Source organism: Castor canadensis, chromosome X (assembly GCF_047511655.1).
Source record: "Castor canadensis chromosome X, mCasCan1.hap1v2, whole genome shotgun sequence".
Taxonomy (NCBI): domain Eukaryota; kingdom Metazoa; phylum Chordata; class Mammalia; order Rodentia; family Castoridae; genus Castor; species Castor canadensis.
The window spans coordinates 81,693,099-81,699,984 of NC_133405.1; the positions used below are offsets into that span (position 1 = coordinate 81,693,099).

Here is a 6,886-nt window from a genome sequence, read left to right on the forward strand (position 1 = left end):
CATAAATAGTAAGTTATGCAGGAACCTGTTCAGTTTTTAAATTGCTGGTTCCTGAACTTATGTGACCACAGAACCATTTTAAGGCACATCTGTTACTGTCTCACAGAAGTTTAGAAAATGCTGCTTAACCACTTTTGTAAAAATGCCTCAACTCAAGAATAAGAGGAACCTGTGAACCTTGGGAACAACCAGGAATCACATGTAAAATGACTTGTGACTAATAATGTCAGGCCATACGTGGTGACACATGCCTGTAATTCCAGCACTCAGGAAGCTGGGGCAAGAATTTGACACCAGCCAGGTGCCAGTGCCTCATGCCTGTAATCCTAGCTATTCCAGAGGCAGAGATCAGGAGGATCACAGTTCAAAGCCAGCCCAGGCAAATAGTTTGAGATCCTATCTCGAAAAATATCCAACACAAAATAGGGCTAGCAGAGTGGCTCAAGTGGTAGATCACCTGCCTAACAAGCCAGAGGCCCTGAGTTCAAACCCCAGTACCACCAAAAGAAAAAAAACAAAGCTGGGAGCTGGGGGCCTGGCTCAAGTGTTAGAATACCTACCTAGCAAACATGAGACCCTGGGAATATTATCTCAGTGGTAGAGCCTTTACCTAGCATGTGCAAGGCCCTGGGTTCCATCTTCAGCATTGCAAAAAAAATTAATATATCAGGGCTGGGGATGTTGCTCAGTGGTAGAACACTTTACTAACATGCACAAGATCCTGAGTTCAATTCCTATCACCTCAAAAAAATTACTATAACAGAAAGATTAACTGAATAGCCTTGTCCTTCTGTGAGGCACTTGCTCAGTGGTAAATACAGCAAAGAAAGCTGAAGTTAGATTTAAAAGCTGACAAGAAAATGCCTACCAAGGACAATACAAGACTGCTCTGGTTAGTCATGGCCTAGCCAGAAAACAGCATTTAGTGACATCTCCTCTTACAGCTTTCACAGGGAAGACAGACAGACACACACACACACACACACAAAGCTTCTTCCAACAGGTACAAAACAAACTTCAGAGCAGCTATGTATAAACTAGTCTATTGTCATTCTTCAAAAGCCAAACAAGAGAAAAAACAAATGGTTCATGCTGGCACTCTCAACTGCTATCAAAGGAATCTCCTCTTATATTCTTAGGTACAGTCCCTAAGTAACACCCAAAACTATGAGAGGACACATTTTTTGATGTTCTTTGTGGCAGGATAAAGCACAGCCTGGATGGCTTCCAAAAACACTTCATGTACCCCATCCTGCATCAGGGCTGAGCATTCCAGATGCTTCACAGCCCCCACCTGGTAAACCAAGGAAGTGCCTTGTTGAGGAGTTGTGGGCACTAGGCTGTGCTCCTTCAGCTTCTTCACTGTCTCAAGTTCACTCCACAGGTCCCTCTTGGTGCCTACCAGTAGTACAGGTACATTGAGGAAACGATGAGAGACCTCTGGGTGCCACTTATGCCTCACATTGGCATAAGAGGATGGATTGCCAATGGAAAAACAAATGACAAAGATACTGGTCTGGAGATAGGAGAGCATGCGCAGTCAGTCATACTCCTCTTGGCCAGTAGTGTCCCACAGATTTAGGCTGACAATGTGGCCATCCACAGATGTCTGGGCACTATACTTGTCAAAGAGAGTGGAGATGTACTCCTAAGGAAAGGCATTTGTTGTGTAACTGATGAGCAGGCAGGTCTTACCTACAGCCCCATCTCCTACAACCACACATTTGATTGATTGTCTGCATTCTTCCCTTGTAGTCCTATGTACAAGAAAGAAAGAATATTCAGAAATATTTGGTAATTTAGGCAGCCAATATTTTATAACACTTCTCTGAGGAAAAAGAGAAGGATAAGACTTCCCACACTCCCTGTTCCCCTATAATAACATAAAAGTCAGCTGGGAAAGGTCTAGGGCAAGAGTTCTTACCTTGGCAAGAGTCTATGGACTGCTAGAGGACAGGCTTCAAGAGGTGCTAGAAGCCACATCTGATACAGCATACAATATTATAATGTATCTGAATAAGTGAATTTTCTGGAAAGAAGATCCAAAGCTGTCATCAGCTTCTCAGAAATGGCTGTAAGCCCAGGCAGATTAATAACTACTCACATGCACAGATACATGCGTTAGTATGTCCTCAGAAGGTCTGGACACACTGAATCAAAGGTGCTAACACATTCCAGATACTTCAATAAATGGTAACTATCATTTTTTAAGACATTGGTATATAAAAAAGGTTTCCAGCTGGGCATGATGGCACATGGCTGCAATCTCGGCACTCAGGAGGCTGAGGCAGGAGGATCTTGAGTTCCAAACCAGCCTGGGACACATAATGAGACCATGTCTTCCCCCACTACCACAAAAAAAAGGTTTCCAAGGCTGAAACATGACTATTAACATACATTTATGTTATATTATTGTCATTAGGTCTGGATATACTGTGTCAAAAATGCTAACATATTGCAGGTGCTCAATAAATAACTAATCTTTTTTAAACATTGATATAAAAAGATCTACAAGGCTGAAGGCCAGGCATGCTAGCTCACGCTTGTAATCCAGCTACTTGAGAGGCGAAGATTAGGAGTATCACTAGGCCAACCTGAGCAAAAAGTTAGTGAGAGTCCCATCTCAATCAATAAGGTGGGAGTGGTGGTGCATGCCTTGTGGGAGGCCTTAGGTAGGAGGGTCACAGTCTGAGGACCCTATCTGAAAAATGGCTAAAGTAAAAAAAGTGCTGGGGGTGTGGTTCAAGTGGTAGACAACCTGCCTAGAAAAATTTCCAAAGTTGAAACAAAAGAAACTTGGCTCTCACTTTGGATCTGTGGCTGTAGACTCAGCAAAGGAACCTCCACTTCCTGAAAAACAGTGACATAATACTGCAGAGAAGGACAAATCAGACTGAGCCATATAGAGAAGTGGTTAAGAGTCAAGGTTCTGAAGTCAGACTGCCTGGAGTCAAAAACCAGTCCCCTTCCTAAGCTTTGTGAACTTTGGCAAGTTTTAAATGAAAATAGGTGTGTATTGTACTTACTAGGCCCTGCCACACAGGTGGTACTCATTAAGTGTTAGAAACTATTATGACTTTATTTTTTGTGATGCTAGGGATGGAACCCAGGGCTTCACACATGTTAGGCAAGTGCTCTACCACCAAGCTACAGCCCCAGCTCTTGACTGTTTAGTAATTGTTATTCTACTACTGGAGGGGAAGGCAAAAATTCTGTCATATGCCTGTAATGCTAGACAAATCAGAGGTCTTCATCATTCCCACTTTATCTAAGTAAAATTACAGGTCATAACACCACCGTACTCTTGTCAATTTCTTCATGAATTAAGTATTTCAGAGTAAATTGTTTGGCAAAGTGAAGCACATTTACACTGGGCGCCAGTGGCTCACGCCTGTAATCCTAGCTACTCAGGAGGCAGAGATCAAGAGGATCACAGTTCAGTGCCAGCCTGGACAAACAGTTGTCAAGACCCTATCTCAAAAAAAACCATCACAAAAAAGAGCTGGTGCAGTGGCTCAAAGTGGAGGCCCTGAGTTCAAACCTCAGTACTGAAAAAAAAAAAGTTTACTGTGTGCTCTGATGTTTATACCCCCATGTTAAGAACCCACTGCACTACCCACAGTGTAGGTCCCAAGCACTCCATTTTCTTTATAGTACTGGAGCTTGAACTGAGGGCCTCCACCTTGAGCCACTCCACCAGCCCTTTCTTGTGATGGGTTTTTCGAGATAGGGTCTCAAGAACTATTTGCCCCGGCTGGCCTCGAACCATGATCCTCATGATCTCTGCCTCCTGAGTAGCTAGGATTACAGGCATGAGCCACCAGCACCTGGCTTGTTATTTTGGTTTTTTTCATTTGTTTTCTTTGTGGCTTGTTTTTTTGTTGTTGTTTGGTTTGGTTTTGTTTTGTTGCTTTGTTTTGTTTTGTTTTTAAAAGCAGGATCTTGCTATGTAGCCCAGGCTGGCCTGGAACTAACTATGTAGTCCAAGCTGGCCTCAAACTCATGATCATCCTGCCTCAGCCTCCTGACTGCTGGGATTACAGACATGCAGCTAAATGCCCAGTAAGAATCTAAATTATGGCCCTAATTTCAGACCAACCCTTATAGCATTAACTTCAAGTGTCAGAACACAGAGAAAAGGAGATAGTCTTGTATTTGGTTACAGAAAAAAAGTTGAGAATCAATTTCTTACCTTGAGAATTTCGAGAAATAGGCACATTCCTCATCCTGTTGTCTTATTAGCTAAGGCCTACATTAGGGCCATATCAGAGGCAAAATCAAAATAAAACACCTCATTATGATTCAGAGTAAAGAACTGGCCTCTGGAGTATGATCACAAGACGCCCACTAGGGGTAGCTCTCTCTCCACACATGGCCAATTCTGACCAGTAAAGCCTTCCACCTAGCACAGGTCCCATAGCTAAAACAAGTCCTGAGCATAATCCAGCTCTTGTAAGCAACCACCCCAGGGTATTCATTGACCATCTGCTCTGTCTTTTTCAATCTAGGAATAGGCATAGCAATCAAACACATAAAGTCAATGGAAACGGCAAATCTGTCACCACATTCCTTGAAAATAGCTTTTCTTTATTTCCTGTCTGGATTGATTTCCTTCTTCTCTTTTTTGTTATCCTGGGGATTGAACCCAGGGCCTTGCACATACTAGGCAAGCCTTCTACCACTGATGTACATCTCCAGCCCTTTTTTCTCCGAATTCCTATAGCAGTTACTGCCTATGCAACTCATCTTCCCAGAGTTTTCTAGATACCCAGTGTCCAGCATCTCTGCTCAAAGTGACCCCTTTAAGATTTTGTCATTCGCAAATAAATGGATGGAACTGAAGAACATCATCTTAAGCGAGGTTAGCCAGGCTCAGAAGACCAAAAATCGTATGTTCTCCCTCATATGCGGATTATAGACCTAAAACAAATGCAGTAATATTATTGAACATGGGTCACACACTAAGGGGAGAACTCGTACAGGAGGAATAGGGAAAGGAAAGGAAACCTAAAACTTGAAAGTGTTTGATGTGCCCACTGTAGAGGAGCGAATAAAGTAATCTTAAACTGGCAGAGGCCACTATGGGAAGGTGACTGGAAAGTAGTGAAGAGGTCAGGTAGAGGTGAACCAGTTCCGGTTGTAATACACATGTGCATGGAAGCAATGTTAGAAATCTCTCTGTATAGCTATCCTTATCTCAAGCTAGCAAAAATGCTATGTCTTTCTTATTATCTCTTATGTTTTCTCTTCAATGAAATTGGAGAAGAGGGCAGAACAGGTTCTGCCTGGAAGCATGGGGCGGGGGTGGGGGGATGGCCCAAGTTATGTATGCACATATGAATAAATGAATAAACAATTAAAAAGTGATCTTTTTCAGGACAAGAGTACAACTCCAGAGGGTTGCTAAATCACAGTAAAACCAGACATAAAGCAAGCGGGCTTTGTAACCAAAACACCCCAGACAGCTCCCTGCTGAGTTACCCACTCACTCCCCCCACCACATGTTGGAGATCTGACCCAGGGCCATGGACTGGACATTAAGCTATATTCCCAACCCTTGGGGATTTCTGAGACAGGGTCTCACTATGCAGCTCAGACTGGCCTTGAACTTGCTGTATAACCTAGGCTGACCTCAGACTTGATCCTCCTGCCTTTACTCCAGAGTGCTGGAATTACAGGCGTGGTGGCTCATCCAGGGCGCCATTCACTCTTAACCTTGGGATTATAGTTCCTCTTAAATCTTCCACTCTTGCCTATCCTCCACCCATAGTTTGTCTAGCAGTCAGTTAACATTCAAGACAAGTGTGCAAGCACTTGGGATGCTGAGGCGAGAGGAATGCCAGTTTGAGGCCAAGTGTGATCTACATAGCAAGACACCCATTGCGCGTTTCAAAAACAAGAGTGCAGGTCAAAATAGTACTGTTTCTAACACATTCTCCAAGTCTCAACCTTCTCGCTATCTGTGTCTACATCCCCTTGAGAGATTACGCTCTAATTTTCTGAAACGAAACCAATTCAGTATAAGGCCCCCACTTCTATTTACTACTTTGTGCAATTTAGTTATCTACTAAACAGAAAGCTTTTCACATTGAAGACTGACTGCTTTGGTTCAAGAAGGGCCAAAATAGACTCTAGGACCATTGGGTGTGAAGGAAGCCATGCCAAGAGTATCTTGGCTCTTGGAAACTTAAGCAAAATAGAGGCAATCCCAAGTGCTCAGCATTTCCACACATCCTTCTTCACCAAGGATAGTTGGTTCCAGGACTTTTATGTACTCGTGAGCCTGGGACAGAGAGGTGCTTCCCGCATCGAATTAACAAATAGGAAGATCAGGGTCAATCTCCCCAACATACACACCTCACCCACCCGCAAACTCCTTCCGACCAAAGAGTGACTGGTGCACTGAGGCACCCGTCCCGGCGGATGGGGGAGACTATGGCAGCAGACCGGAGTTGAGGGTTGGCTAGGAGAGTTCTTAATAATAGTTACCCGGCAAAGTCTGGGTTGTCCTCCAACGCCGTGACACCGTGGCTGACGGAACCTCCCCAAGGTCTCGGTAGGAATGGACCAGGCAGGCTCCGCGAGCTCAGCCCCCCACATCCGGGTAGCTACCCAGTCCTACCCCCCCACCAAAAGGAAACTCTGTACCTATTACTAATGGTACACATGGCTTTGAACCATGATCCTTCTGATCTCTGCTTCCTGAGTAGGTAGGATTACAGGCATGAGCCATTGGCACCTGACTGTTATTTCCGCTCTTACATTTTGAGTTTTATTTGTTTTTCTTTTTTATTTTACGAAATTGAAAGCTAAAGTCATTATTTTGAGACCTATTGATGGGGCTTTTAGGGGTATCTCAAAATCAACTTAGTTTGGCTTTGAAGGA

The 6,886-nt window shown here is 43.7% G+C and overlaps 1 pseudogene; it reads right to left on the bottom strand.

Annotated features, from left to right (window-relative positions):
• Nucleotides 1-847: 847 nt before the first annotated feature.
• Nucleotides 848-6,600, bottom strand: LOC109681314 (rho-related GTP-binding protein RhoG-like; annotated as a pseudogene).
• Nucleotides 6,601-6,886: the final 286 nt, after the last annotated feature.